A 16258-nucleotide genomic window follows, 5' to 3' on the forward strand; every position below is an offset into this window, starting at 1 on the left:
GAGAGAGAGAGAGAGAGAGAGAGAGAGAGAGAGAGAGAGAGAGAGAGAGAGAGAACACGTGCGCACAGGCGCAGGAGAGACAGAGAGGAGAGACAGAATCCCAAGCAGGCTCCACGCTATCAGCGCAGATCCCAGTGTGGGGCTCGAACTCACCAACTGTGAGATCATGACCTGAGCTGAAACCAAGAGTTGGACACTCAACCAACTGTGCCACCTAGGCGCCCCTGACCCTTCCTTTTAAAACCAGTAATCTCTGTGGCCAAGACTGTAGTATGTTTACAAAATGACCACATGTTGGGTATGGAGCACCGCCAAAAGATACCACTACAGACAAGACAGCCCTCTGAAATCTACTAAATAAAATTTTTGAGAATTTTGCACTCTTTTTCTTTTTTTTTTTTTTTTTTATTTTTTTTTTTAAACGTTTATTTATTTTTGGGACAGAGAGAGACAGAGCATGAACGGGGGAGGGGCAGAGAGAGAGGGAGACACAGAATCGGAAACAGGCTCCAGGCTCCGAGCCATCAGCCCAGAGCCTGACGCAGGGCTCGAACTCACAGACTGCGAGATCGTGACCTGGCTGAAGTCGGACGCTCAACCGACTGCGCCACCCAGGCGCCCCAAGAATTTTGCACTCTTCTAAACAAGCGGTCTTTTAATAAAAACATAATGTTTTAAATTATTTCCAACATTATCCTGAAAATTTCTTGTATACTAAGAATTGTATTTGCTAGTAAAAGAGACCTGAAAAGCACTTTAATTTTTCTGATATAACGAGAAGGCTAGATGTAGGTGGTGGTTGCCCTTGGCCTCCATGGTTGTTTTCGACACAATATCTATCATCCAATTAAAAAATGCTAGATAGGGGCGCCTGGGTGGCTCAGTCAGTTAAGCGTCCAACTTCGGCTCAGGTCATGATCTCACGGTCCGTGAGTTCGAGCCCCGCATCGGGCTCTGTGCTGACAGCTCAGAGCCTGGAGCCTGCTTCAGATTCTGTGTCTCTCTCTCTCTCTCTGACCCTCCCCCATTCATGCTCTGTCTCCCTCTGCCTCAAAAATAAACAAACATTTAAAAAAAATTAAAAAAAAAATAAAAAATGCTAGATATGCTCAGAGATAAAGCCAGAAAACAGAACCATGGACAATACAGATATTAGAGTTGGCAAACAATTTAAAATAGCTTTAAAATAGTTTTAAGGGGCGCCTGGGTGGCGCAGTCGGTTAAGCGTCTGACTTCAGCCAGGTCACGATCTCACGGTCCGTGAGTTCGAGCCCCGTGTCAGGCTCTGGGCTGATGGCTCGGAGCCTGGAGCCTGTTTCCGATTCTGTGTCTCCCTCTCTCTCTGCCCCTCCCCCGTTCATGCTCTGTCTCTCTCTGTCCCAAAAATAAATAAACGTTGAAAAAAAAATTAAAAAAAATAAAAAAAATAAAATAGTTTTAAAATGTTAAAAACAACCAAAATATAAGGAAATGGGTAAGATAAAGAAATTAAACAGAACTGAAATCTGTAAAAAAGAACCAAATAGGCAACCTACATCAGTAAATGAAGAAATTAAGAAATTAGGGCACCTGGCTGGCTTAGGCACAAGAACACATGATTCTTGATCTCAGGGCCGTGACTTTGAGCCCCACATTGGATATAGAGATTACCAAATAAATAAATAAATAAACTAAGAAGAAAGAAAGAAAGAAAGAAAGAAAGAAAGAAAGAAAGCAAGCAAGCAAGCAAGCAAGCAAGCAGGAAGGCAGGAAGGAAGGAAGGAAGGAAGGAAATTAAGAGAATTACTGAACTCAGAGGCACCTGGGTGGCTAAGTCAGTTAAGTGTCCAACTTCAGCACTTCAGCTCAGGTCATGATCTCGTGGTTAGTGGGTTGAAGTCCCACATCGGGCTTTGCGCTGACTGCAGGGAGCCTGCTTCATATTCTGTATCCCTCTCTCTCTGCCCCCTTCCCCGCTCTCCAAAACAAATAAACATTAAAAAAATTAAAAAGAAAAAAGAATTAATGAACTGAAAGACAAGTCAAAAACAAACCAAAAAATCCACATGAAGTAGAAAAAAAGAACAGAAAGAACAGAAGTGAGTGTAAGACAAAAGGGACACAGTCCAAAGATTTACCATATATGTAAGTGGAGTGTCTGAGAAATAAAAGAGATTGGAGAATAATAATTGTCTAAACTGATTAACTGATTAAAAGCCTCAACAAGAGTTTCAAGCTCAGCAAACCTGAAGAATAATAAATAAAAAGGAAAACACAGAAAACAAAAATCAAAACCACAACCCGAGAAAAAAGTTTTGAAAGTACCCAGAAGAAAAAATGTTACAAATACCACTGATGAAAATGAGAGGGATAACACAAATGAACAAAATCAAGAATGAAAACGTGAACATCATTATAGATGCCACAGACATTAAAAACATAATAACACTAGTAACTTCATGCTCTTAAATTTGAAAGCTTAGATGAAACAAATTCTTTTAAAAACATGCCAAAATGGGGGCGCCTGGGTGGCGCAGTCGGTTAAGCGTCCGACTTCAGCCAGGTCACGATCTTGCGGTCCGCGAGTTCAAGCCCCGCGTCGGGCTCTGTGCTGACAGCTCAGAGCCTGGAGCCTGTTTCCGATTCTGTGTCTCCCTCTCTCTCTGCCCCTCCCCCGTTCATGCTCTGTCTCTCTCTGTCCCAAAAATAAATAAACATTGAAAAAAAAATTTAAAAAAAAAAAAAAAAACATGCCAAAATGGACAAAACAGACAAAAAACCTGAAACATCTGAAGAGGTAAATTGATCCCACAGTTTAAAATCTTCCTATCAAGAAAAGTTCAGACCCAGATAGCTTCACCAGTGAATTCTTCCAAATTTAAGGAAAACCTTTAATCTTACACATAGTGAATAGAAAAACACAGGGAATTCTTCTTAATTCATTTTATGAGGCTAATATAAGACTGATATCAAAACAAAGACATAAAATGAAAATTATGGGCCAATATTTCTCATGAACATACATGCAGAAGTTCATTAGCAGATCTAACCCAGTGAAGATGTTAAAAAGTTTAATACTCTATGGGCAAGTAAGATTTATTTCAGGAATGATAGGTTGGTTCAAGGTATGAAACTTAAGATAATTTACCACATTGATAATAATAGTAAAAAAAAAATCCTCTCGAAAGACACAGAAAATGCAATTGCTAAATTCGAGCCCCCATTAATGTAAAAATCTTAACGAATGAGAACTTCAGACTTGATAAATAGCATCTACAGTAGGTGTTCTGTAGATGCTAGATACAAGGACAATATACAAAAAAAAAAAATTGTACTTATAGCAATAAACAACTGGAAAAAAAAATTAAATACCACTGACAATGTCAAATACCCAGGCACAAATACAATAAAAGATGTGCATTGAAAACTACAACAAATCATTGAGAGAAATTAAAGACCTTAACAAATGTAGACATATACTATATTTATTAATTGGAAGATTCAATATTGATAGGATGTCAATTCTCCCCAAATTAACATATAGATTCACAAACAAAACCCCAGCAAGGATTTTTTATTTTTGGTGAGAATTAACAAGTTGATTCTGACATCCAAGGGACTTACAACAGCCAAGACAATCTTAAAAAAGAAAAGAAACAAGGTTGGAGAACTAATACTATAGATTTCAAGACAGTGGCATTGATAAAAAAAAATAAATAAAATAAAATAAAATAAAACAGAATTACAGTCCAGAAAGAGGATGACAGTATATATCACCTGATTTATGATAAAAGCCTCTAGCATTTCAGATGTGCAAAGATGGTGTTTTCAATAAATACCATACACAAAAACTAATTCAAGATGGACAACAGACTTAAATATGAATGCTAAATCTATAAGAAAACATAGAATATCTGCAGGAACTTGGAAATATAAAGATTTCTTTTCAAGATATGAAAAAAGCACTAATCATAAAAAAACAAAGGGCTAAAAACCTGCTAGGAAAATGGGAGAAGACATATACATAGGCATAAGAAAGTACTCAAAAATGATGCCATGTTGAAAGGACACAGGAGCTAATTTGGAGTTCCTAATGGCCAAATCTGGGACAATTTGAGCAACAAATTATATAACAATAATAATGGATTACAACTCATAGAACAAAATAAGTATCCATTAGTTAATAAACAAGTAATTGAATAAACACATGAGGAATAATGGACAGCTTTTTACAGAATTTAATAAATATATAAGGAATGATGGAAAGAGAAAACCACCACTAGGCACACACCACAGTAATAGTTGTTACAGACAAGAATTATCAATGGGTGAAAGTATGATGAGAACAGTATTTTTTTTAAGTTTATTTATTTAAGTAATCTCTACCCCTAACATGGGGCTCAAACACATGACCCTGAGATCCAGAGTCACATGGTCTTATGACTGAACCAGCCAGGCACCCCCATGAGAACAGTAGTTTTGCATAGTCTCTAAAGCATCTCCCCACAAGATACTTATTAACTAAAAAGAGAAAAATAGTAGGGGTGCCTGGGTGGCGCAGTCGGTTAAGCGTCCGACTTCAGCCAGGTCACGATCTCACGGTCCGTGAGTTCGAGCCCCGCGTCAGGCTCTGGGCTGATGGCTTGGAGCCTGGAGCCTGTTTCCGATTCTGTGTCTCCCTCTCTCTCTGCCCCTCCCCCGTTCATGCTCTGTCTCTCTCTGTCCCATAAATAAATAAAAAAAAACGGAAAAAAAAAAAAAAAGAGAGAAAAATAGTTTTACAAGGAAGAAACCTGGCAGATACCATCTCAACCAAGTGATCATAGTTAACATTACCAGTAATGAGATATACTGGTATCATTATATGACACATTGTCATATAAAAGATATGTGATCACATAAAAGATTTCTGTGATCTTTTAGCCAAAAATGCATAGTCTAAATTTAACCATGAGGAAAAAGCAGACAAATCCAAATTGAAAGACATTCTACAAGAAAACTGGCCAGTACCCTTCAGAAGTATCAAGGTCATGAAAGATGAAAAAAACTAAAGAACTATGTCTGATGGGAAGAGACAAGACAACTAAATCAGTGAAGTATTTTATATTGGGTCCTGGAACAGAAAAGGGCACTGATAGGACAATTAGCAAAATTTAAGTAAGGTTTGTAAATTAGTCAAAAATCTTATTTCTGTGTAAATTTCCTGATTTTCATCATCGTACCATGGGCACCTGAGTGAAGAATACATAGGAATTCGGGGAGCCTGGGTGGCTCAGGCAGTTAAGCGTCCAGCTTCAGCTCAGGTCATGATCTTGCAGTTCGTGGGTTTAAGCCCCACACTGGGCTCCATGCTGACTGTGTGAAGCCTGCTTGGGATTCTTTCTTTCTCTCCATCGTCTCTGCCCCTCCCCCACTTGCACACTCTCTCTCAAAATAAATAATACACTTAAGGGGATGCCTGGGTGGCTCAGTCAGTTAAGCATAGGAGTTTGGCTCAGGTCATGATCTCATGATTTGTGGGTTCAAGCCCTACATCTGGCTCTGTGCTGACAACTGACAGCCTGGAGCCTGCTTCAGATTCTGAATCTTCCTCACCCTCTGTCCCTCCCAGACTCGCACGTGCTCGCTCTCTCTCTCAAAAATAAATAAGCATTAAAAAAATTAAAAAATAATAATAAACTTTAAAAAAGAATACATAGGAATTCTTTAAACTACATTTACAATATGAAAATAAAAAGTTGTCTTTAAATGAAGACAAAAAATTTTTAAGGGCAGTGAGTGAAAAGACCTGAACAGACACTTTAAAAAACAGGATAACTTCTGGGATGCAGCAAAGGCAGTCATAAGAGGAAAGTATATAGCAATCTAGGCCTTCCTAAAGAAGGTAGAAAGATCCCAGATATACAACCTAACCTTATGCCTTAAAGAGCTGGAAAAAGAACAGGAAATAAAACCCAAAACCAGCAGAAGACAGGAAATAATAAAGATTAGAGCAGAAATTAATGCTATCAAAACCAAAAAAGCAGAACAGATCAATGAAACCAGAAGCTGATTCTTTGAAAGAATTAACAAAATTGATAAACCACTAGGCAGTTTGACCAAAAAGAAAAAGGAAAGGACCCCCAAAAATGAAATCAAGAACGAAAGAGGAGCGATCACAACCAACATAGCAGAAATAAAAACAATAATAAGAGAATACTATGAGCAATTATATGCCAATAAAATGGGCAACCTGGAAGAAATGGACAAATTCCTAGAAACACATACTACTACCAAAACTGAAACAGGAAGAGAGGGAGGCAAACCATAAGAGACTCTTAAAAACTGAGAATAAACTGAGGGTGATGGGGGGGGTGGGAGGGAGGGGAAAGTTGGTGATGGGCATTGAGGAGGGCACCTGTTAGGATGAGCACTGGGTGTTCCATGCAAACCAATTTCACAAATTTCATATTAAAAAATAATAAATAAAATAAAACCCAAATGCTATAAACTCTGAAAAAAAAAACCTGAAACAGGAAGAAATAGAAAATTTGAACAGACCCATAACCAGTAAAGAAATCAAATTAGTAATAAAAAACCTCCCAAGAAACAAGAGTCCAGGGCCCGATGGCTTTCCAGGGGAATTCTACCAAACATTTATGGAAGATATAACACCTATTCTCTTGAAGCTGTTCCAAAAAACAGAAATGGAAGGAAAACTTCCAAACTCATTCTATGAAGTCAGCATTACCTTGATTCCCAAACTAGACAGAGATCCCACTAAAAAGGAGAACTACAGACCAATTTCCCTGATGAACATGGATGCAAAAGATATTAGTCAACCGAATCCAACAATACATTAAACAAATTATTCACTGTGACCAAGTGGGATTTATACCTGGGATGCAGGGCTGGTTCAATAGCTGCAAAACAATTAATGTGATTCATCACATCAATAAAAGAAAGGACAAGAACCATATGATCCTCTCAATAGGTGCAGAGAAAGCATTTGACAAACTACAGTATTCTTTCTTGATAAAAACCCTCAAGAAAGTAGGGATAGAAGGATCATACTTCGAGGTCATAAAAGCCATATATGAAAGACCCAACACTGATACCACCCTCATTGGGGAAAAACTGAGAGCTTTCCTCCTAAGGTCAGTAACAAGACAGGGATGTCCACTCTCGCCAGTTATTCAACATAGTATTGGAAGTCTTAGCCTCTGCAATCGGACAATACAAATAAATAAAAGGCATCCAAATCGGCCAGGAGGAGGTCAAACTTTCACTCTTTGCAGATGACATGACACTGTATATGGAAAACCCTAAAGATTCCACCAAAAAAATGCTAGAACTGATTCATGAAGTCAGCAGAGTTGCAGGATATAAAAATCAATATACAGAAATCAGTTGCATTCTTACACACCAACAATGAAGCAAAAGAAACAGAAATCAAGGAATTGATCCCATTTACAGTTGCACCAAAAACCATAAAATACCTAGGAATAAATCTAACCAAAGAGGTGAAAAATCTATACGCTGAAAACTATAGAAAGCTTATGACAGAAATTGAAGAAGACATAAAAAAATGGAAAAAGATTCCATGCTCCTGGATAGGAAGAACAAACATTGTTAAAATGTCAATACTACCCACAGCAATCTACATATTCAATGCAATCCCTATCAAAATAACACCAGCATTCTTCACAGAGCTAGAACAAACAATCCTAAAATTTGTATAGAAACAGAAAAGGTCCCAAATAGCCAAAGCAATCTTGAAAAAGAAAGCCAAAGCAGGAGGCATCACAATCCCGGACTTCAAACTGTATTACAAAGCTGTAATCATCAAGACAGTATGGTACTGGCACAAGAACAGACACTCAGATCAATGGAACTGAATAGAGAACCCAGAAATGGACCTACAGACATATGGCCAACTAATCTTTGACAGAGCAGGAAAGAATATCCAATGGAATAAAGACAGTCTCTTCAGCAAGTGGTGCTGGGAAAACTGGACAGCGACATGCCAAAGAATGAACCTGGACCACTTTCTTACACCATACACAAAAATAAACTCAAAATGGATGAAAGACCTAAATGTAAGACAGGAAGCCATCAAATTCCTCAAGGAGAAAGCAGGCAAAACCTCTTTGATCTTGCCCGCAGCAACTTCTTACTCAACACGTCTCCAGAGGCAAGGGAAACAAAAGCAAAAAGAACTACTGGGACCTCATCAAAATAAAAAGCTTCTGCACAGCGAAGGAAACAATCAGCAAAACTAAAAGGTAACCAACAGAATGGGAGAAGATATTTGCAAATGACATATCAGATAAAGGGTTAGTATCCAAAATCTATAACGAACTTATCAAACTCAACACCCAAAACACAAATAATCCAGTGAAGAAATGGGCAAAAGACATGAATAGACACTTCTCCAAAGAAGACATCCAGATGGCCAACCGACACATGAAAAAATGCTCAACATCACTCATCATCAGGGAAATACAAATCAGAACCACAATGAGATACCATCTTACACCTGTCAGAATGGCTAACATTAACAACTCAGGCAAAAACAGATGTTGGTGAGGATGTGGAGAAAGAGGATCTATCTCTTTTGCACTGCCAGTGGGAATGCAAGCTGGTGCAGCCACTCTGGAAAACAGTATGGAGGTTCCTCAAAAAGTTAAACATAGAAATACCCTACGACCCTTGGTGCAGCCACTCTGGAAAGCAGTGTGGAGGTTCCTCAGAAAATTAAAAATAGACCTACCCTATGACCCAGCAATAGCACTACTAGGAATTTACCCAAGGGATACAGGAGTACTGATGCATAGGGGCACTTGTACCCCAATGTTTATAGCAGCACTCTCAACAATGGCCAAATTATGGAAAGAGCCTAAATGTCCATCAACTGATGAATGGATAAAGAAATTGTGGTTTATATACACAATGGAGTACTACATGGCAATGAGAAAGAACGAAATCTGGCCCTTTGTAGCAACGTGGATGGAACTGGAGAGTGTGATGCTAAGTGAAATAAGCCATACAGAGAAAGACAGATACCATATGTTTTCACTCTTATGTGGATCCTGAGAAACTCAACAGAAACCCATGGAGGAGGGGAAAGAAAACAAAAAAAAAAAAAAAAAAAAAAGAGGTTAGAGTGGGAGAGAGCCAAAGCATAAGAGACTCTTAAAAACTGAGAACAGGGGCGCCTGGGTGGCGCAGTCGGTTACGCGTCCGACTTCAGCCAGGTCACGATCTCGCGGTCCGTGAGTTCGAGCCCCACGTCGGGCTCTGGGCTGATGGCTCAGAGCCTGGAGCCTGTTTCCGATTCTGTGTCTCCCCTCTCTCTCTGCCCCTCCCCCGTTCATGCTCTGTCTCTCTCTGTCCCAAAAATAAATAAACGTTGAAAAAAAAAATTAAAAAAAACAACAACTGAGAACAAACTGAGGGTTGATGGGGGGTGGAAGGGAGGGGAGGGTGGGTGATGGGTATTGAGGAGGGCACCTTTTGGGATGAGCACTGGGTGTTGTATGGAAACCAATTTGACAAAAAATTTCATATATTGAAAAAAATAAAATAAAATAAAATAAAATAAAATAAAATAAAATAAAATAAAATAAAATAAAATAAAAAAGAAATACCCTACGACCCAGCAATTGCACTAGTAGGTATTTATCCATGAGATACAAGTGTGCTGTTTCGAAGGGACACATGCACATGGAAAGAGCCCAAATGTCCATCGATGGATGAATGGATAAAGAAGATGTGGTATATATATACAATGGAGTATTACTCAGCAATCAAAAAGAATGAAATCTTGCCATTTGCAACTAAATGGATGGAACTGGAGGGTATTATGGTAAGTGAAATTAGTCAGAGAAAGACAAAAATCACATGACTTCACTCATATGAGGACTTTAAGAGACAAAACAGATGAACATAAGGGAAGGGAAACAAAATATAAAAACAGGGAGGGGGACAAAACAGAAGAGACTCATAAATATGGAGAACAAACAGAGGGTTACTGGAGGACGGATGGGCTAAATGGGTAAGGGGCATTAAGGAATCTACTCCTGAAATCATTGTTTCACTGTATGCTAACTAATTTGGATGTAAATTAAAAAAACAAAAAACAGGATATACAAGGGGCACCTGGGTGGCTTAGTCAGTAAGCATCCAACTTCAGCTCAGGTCATGATGGTGTGGTTTCTGAGTTAGAGCCCCAAATCTGGCTTACTGCTGTCAGTGCAGAGCCTGCTTTGGATATTCTGTCTCATCTTTCTGCCTCTTTCCAGCTCATGCTCTCTCTCAAAAATAAACAAGGATTTAAAAACAAAAAATAAATTAAAAAAATCAAAAAAAAAAAAAACCTTTGGAAAACACACACACACACACACACACACACACACACACACCCACCCCAGAATATCCAAATAGCCAATAAACCTGTGAAAAGATGCTGAACATCATTACCCATCAGGGAAACAAATTAAAACTGCGATGAGGAGTGCCTGGGTGGTTAAGCAACCAACTTCGGTGCAGGTCATGATCTCACAGCTCGTGAGTTTGAGCCCCGCGTGGGGGCTCTGTGCCCTCAGCAAAGAGCCTGCTTGGAATTCTCACTTTCTCCTCTCTCTCTGCCCCTCCCCTACTTGTGCTTTCTTGCTCTCAAAATAAATAACCTTAAAAAAAAAAAAACTGCGATGAAATTCCACTACATAACCACCAGAATAATTAAAAGACTGGCAATCTCAACAGAGCCAATGTGGAGCAACTCTCATACGTTGCTGGATGGATTGGTACAACCACATGAGAAATTGGTAGAATCTATTAAACAAATGCCTACCATATTATCTAGCAATTCCACTCCTAAATATTTAGCCAAGAGAAAAGCATTTACATGTTCACCAAAAACAGAGAATGTTCATAGCAGCAATACAATCTGTAACAGCCAAAAAATGTAAACTATCAAATGTCCATCAACAGTGTAAGCAATTAATACATTGCAATACATCCCCATGTAATGACAACTAAGTACAACTACAGTGGACAACTTGGACGAATCTCAGACATAATGTGGAAGAAGCCAGGCATAAAAGAGCACATGCTATACAATTCCATTCATATGTGAAGTTCAAGAATGGGTAAAATTAATGGCGATAGACTTCTGAACAGTGATTGTGGGAGAAATAACTGGGAAGGGGCATCAGGGAACCTTCTGGGGTGCTGGCCATGTTCTTTATGTTGCTTTAGGAAATTGTGTTACAGCTGTATACTTAGGATTTGTGCACTTTATGCTCTATCTCCTAAAGATGTTTTTTAAAACTTTGAGAATCATGTTTTGGTAGAAACATGGAGCAATGAGAAGTTTCAAATATTGCTGTGCAAGCAAAAATGTGCACACCCACTTAGGTAATTATTTTGGTACTACTGAGTAAAGTGTAGGATATCATATGAGCCAGCAATTCCACTGTCAGGTAGAGAAACTCATGCACATGTATCCGCTGTAAAAGAATGCTGTGGCAGCGCTGTGTATAAAGTCGGAAACTAGAAACAATTCAAACACCCATCATTAATTGAAGGGATGAATAACAAGGGTATATTTCAAAGGATGTAATGCAAAGAAAACAAATGAACCACTACTATATTTAATATGACAATTGTCTAAAACATAGTTGTACAAATAAGCAAAATAAAAGACAAAAGACCATATGATAGCATTTGCAAAAGTTTTAAAACGAGGGAAAACCATAGTATAATATGTAGGTATACAACCTAAGTGAAAAAACCTCATATATTTATCCAGTCACCCAAAACATAATCACACGACCACCACGGGGACAGACAGCTAGCGGTAACCCATAACCAAAGCAACAGGGCCAACACCCTGGGCCTCAACGGTCACATAAGCACAACCACACAGTTACCAAGAGGACATTCAGTCACAACCGCACTGACACAGGCACCACACGCCCGCAGATGGTCGCACAGTCACAATCACACTATCCACAGATAAAACCACATAGAATTCACAAGTACCCCCAACTGTATTCTGCAGCACACAGTCACAGAGTCGCACAATCACACGCCCTAACGGGAACAAACACTATTATTACATCTACCGAGTCACAAGCTCCCCACACCTTCACACACAATGCCGCACGTGGTCCCACTCACTCACTCTCTCCCTTTCTCTCTCACACACACAAACACCACCGAGTCACATCCAATCACACCAGAACAGTCACGAGCTCCCAGACCGTGCTGCACACGGGTAATCACTGGAAGCACACACCACAGAAACAGCTAGTCACAACCACACGGTCATTCACTACATACTACCAGCCAGACACAATCACACAACTTCAATCTTACCTCCTCCGCCGTACAGAGCCGAGCCTCCGGCCCCGCCCTCTCCTAGGGAGCCTCACCCCAGGCCTTCCAAGCTTCCAAAACAGCGGTACCCTCCACAGCGCTGCAACAGTTGTGGGTGCAGACCTGAGGGTACCGCCAGCGCGTGACTTGGAGGCTGAATTCACGCGAGAATCACAACGATGCCGAGGAGTCCTCTGGGAAATGTAGTCAGAAACTTACCTGTGGCAGGCAAGATGGCTCCCGGTCGCCAGAATTTCTGTCAGGGGTTAGCTGAGGCCCTGCTTAAAGGTTTGCGCCCCCTCATGGAACCGCGCACCGGAGGCCTCACAAAGGCTGGCACGGCCTTAGGCAGTGGCTTCCAAAAGCTATTCTGACGTGTTTGAAATGGGGTTCCTTCTCCGGCCCACCCTCCTATCCTCAGGAGTTGTACGGACTCAGGAAGAGGAGGGCTAGTTTGGTTTAGGTAAGATAATTCGCACCATTGAGCCTTCTGGGAAATGTAGTTCGGAGCAGGGAGAGCGTTGGATGGACCCTTTGAAATTCGTCTTGATTCTTCACTGCTCGCGCCTGGCTACACCCCAGAGACTTCTTGGGAGGGTCATTTCGCCCAAGGAGTGCGCAGACTTCTTTGGTCGGCCTTTGTTCAGGCGGGAGTTTGGCGTGGGGCTCCTCTGTGCAAACGAGTTGTGGGATCTGAGCTTCTGAGACTTAAAGCTAGGGTGACCAAAAGGGAGGAGACTGGAAACCTGCAACGGGATTGGGGAGGTCCAAGGGGAGGAATTGCTAAACGTGAAACGGGTTTGGAAACGCCAAAAGGGAGGGGTTTGCGACGTTGCAAAGGGGGCTGGTATTATTCTGTGCTATTGATTTGTGTGTGAAAGTCAGGGCCTGAGGAGAGTGATGGGGTGGTGAGTCAGCCTTTGCGGGAAGCAAGTAATGGGATTCCAGGTGTGTGTGATTTAAGGTGTTGGGGGGTCGTGGGGAGAGGGAGAAACAGTACTCAGGAGTTTGTGTCTGGGTGTGTAATTGGTAATTTAAATAAATATCATTGTATGACTGGGATTGTATCTTGGAGATAATCTCTGAGCCACAATAATAAAACAGTAACAAGGATAGATTTTCCTAGAATGTGTTTTTTCTTTAAAATATTTTTTAATGTTTATTTATTTTTGACAGAGAGAGAGAGACAGAGCATGAGCGGGGGAGGGGCAGAGAGAGAGGGAGACAGAATCTGAAACAGGCTCCAGGCTCCGAACGGTCAGCACGGGGTCCTACGCGGGGCTCGAACTCATTACCTAAGCCGAATTCAGACGCTCAACCGACTGAACCACTCAGGCACCCCTGTTTTTTTAAGTATTTTGGTGGGAGAAAGTTTACATAATTGAGCTGATAAGTGACTTAAAGCCTGACTTTTGGGTAAAACCAGTAGCATTGTTATGGAATTGAAATAAAATTAGCATTTGTTCTCTTAAAAGAAAGTATTTGAAAAGGACTTTTTTTTATTTATTTTTAATTTTTTTTTTAACGTTTATTCATTGGGGGAGGGGCAGAAAGAGAGACATACACCTAGAATCCGAAGCAAGCTCCAGGCTCTGAGCTGTCAGCACAGAAGACTGCTTGGGGCGCAAACCCATGGACGGGGAGTTCATGACCTGAGCTGAAGTGGACCCTTAAGCGACTCAGCCACCCAGGCGTCCCTGTTGTTTTTGTTTTTTAAATGAACTGCTTGCTCTACTTAAAGTACAAACCTTGGAGACATAGCAGTTCAGTCTTCTGTGTTCTTTTAATGTCCTTGTGATGGGATGTAGGTCTAAAGGAGCTGATTTGTGAAATCCTGGGCTAAGAAATAAAGCATGAAGGTAGTGTGGACCATTGCAATAGCAGAGAAGTAAATTAGTGTCATTCCCATTTTATGAAGAGAAAAACTTGGCTTAGAGAGATCAAGGAATATAAGTTTATAGTTCCTTAAGGAGCCTACTCAGACAAACTAATTTAGTAACTCCCTCCGCTTACCCTCAGACCAGGTGGATTTTATTAGGTGTAAAAATAGATTGTTCCTAATTGCAAAGATGCTTTATCCAGGTATGTTACTACAGTTACTTTTAACATTATTTTGTTTTGTCTTTTAAATATTTGTTTGTTTATAGTTTTGAGAGAAACAGTGGGGAAGGGAGAGAGAGAATCCCAAACAGGCTAAGTGCTGTCAGCGCAGAGCCCCCTGCGGGACTGGATCTTACTAACCATGAGAGCATGACCTGAGGTGAAATCAAGAGTCAGGTGCTTAACCAACTGAGACACCCAGGCGCCTGTAAACATTTTATTTTTAAGTAATCTACACCCAACATGGGCACAAACTCACAACCCAGAGATCAAGAGTTGTATAGTCCACTGACTAAACCAGCCAGGCACCCAACATAATTTTAAATAAAAAGGAGAATGTAAGGTAGTTGGGTCTAAAATTCCTGTAAGTTTTATATATACAAACAAAAACTTAGAATAGGATAAAATTCTTCAGGATAATCTTAGCAAAAAATAAATCCTATTTAAGAAAAAGTTTAAAACCCTATGAGGATACACAAAAAAAGACTTAAATGAAAAATTATACCATATTCTTGAATAGAAATCCTTTATTATAAAAAATGTCATTTAAATTAATTTATGAATTTAACATGATCCCATTGAAAATAATATCTTTCTCTAGATAGGTAGGGGTTATTTTAAAGTTCAAATGGAGGGGCTCCTGACTGGCTCATTTGGAAGAGCATGTAACTCTTGATCTCAGGGTCATTAGTTTGAGCCCCATGTTGGGTGTAGAGATTACTTAAATAAGTATTTAAAAAATAAAGGTCAGGGTGCCTGGGTGGCTCATTGGTTAAGTGTCTGACTTCAGCTCAGGTCATGATTTCAACGTTCGTGGGTTTGAGCCCCACATCAGTCTCTATGCGGACAGATAGTTCAGAGCCTGGAGCCTGCTTTGGATTCTGTGTCTCCTCTCTCTCTCTCTCTCTCTGCCCTATACCACTTGTTCTCTCTCTCTCTCTCTCTCTCAAAAATAACATTAAAAAAAAAGTTCAAATGTAAAAACAAAGGCAAGAACAGACAGTCTAATTGGAAGAAAAAAAGCAGTGTGGGGCATATGGGACTAGTCTTATAACAAAATATATGCTAAAACTTCAAAATTTAAATAATACGGGATTGTCATCTGAATGGACAGACCAGTGGAACAAAATAGAGAATCCAAAAATAGAACTAAATGAAGGATTCTAGTGTATGGTGAATGGGGCATCTCAAATCAGTTGGGAAAAAGATGGACTTTTCAATAAAGGTAATAGGGACAATTTGATAGACTTTGTAGAAAGAAGAGGATGGATTATGCCATGTACTGAATCCAGAATTAATTCCACATGGGTCAAAATTTTAAATTGAAACAAAAAACTTAAATTACAAAGACTGAAAACTTGGGTGAATTACTTTATAACCATGGAGGAGGGAAAGCCTTTCTAAACTTCAAAAACTAAAAATCAAAACGTAGAAGATTAATTATCCCTACTACATGAAAAAAAAAAGTTAAAGTGACAAACTGGAAACATATTTGCATTTTGTGTTACAAACAAATGACTAAGCTCCCTAAAGAATAAGGAGCACCAAAAAAAAAAAAAAAAAAAAAAAAAGATTTAAAGAAAGACTAACAACCCAATAAGAATGGAAAAGAGATTAACAAACAAAACATAGAACATAGTCCCATGTTCTCAAATATGTGAAAATACGCCCAATCTCATTCACAATCAGATAAATTCCATTAGACATATATGGAGATATTTATTCTTACGGACTAGGATGGCAAAAATTCCCCAAAGATGAAAACCTTTGTTGTTAGAGGGACTGCAGATTGTTACAAACTTTTTGAAAGACAATT

General features: G+C 39.7%; 1 protein-coding gene across 5 annotated transcripts in view; it reads right to left on the bottom strand.

Moving 5' to 3' along the window:
• The window catches only part of ZNF566 (zinc finger protein 566), a 38754-nt gene extending 25991 nt beyond the window's left edge, over nucleotides 1-12763 (bottom strand). For 4 of the 5 annotated variants that reach the window (XM_040445771.1, XM_040445769.1, XM_040445768.1 and 1 more), the window contains exon 1: nucleotides 12343-12497. The gene's annotated coding sequence lies outside the window, so the exon portion shown is untranslated. Of the gene's footprint in view, nucleotides 1-12342; nucleotides 12498-12561 lie in introns of those variants that run through there. The other variant, XM_040445767.1, reaches the window with a different exon arrangement.
• Nucleotides 12764-16258: the final 3495 nt, after the last annotated feature.

This window comes from Herpailurus yagouaroundi, unplaced genomic scaffold (assembly GCF_014898765.1).
Source record: "Herpailurus yagouaroundi ecotype Mexico unplaced genomic scaffold, PumYag 194, whole genome shotgun sequence".
NCBI classification, from domain to species: Eukaryota; Metazoa; Chordata; class Mammalia; order Carnivora; family Felidae; genus Herpailurus; species Herpailurus yagouaroundi.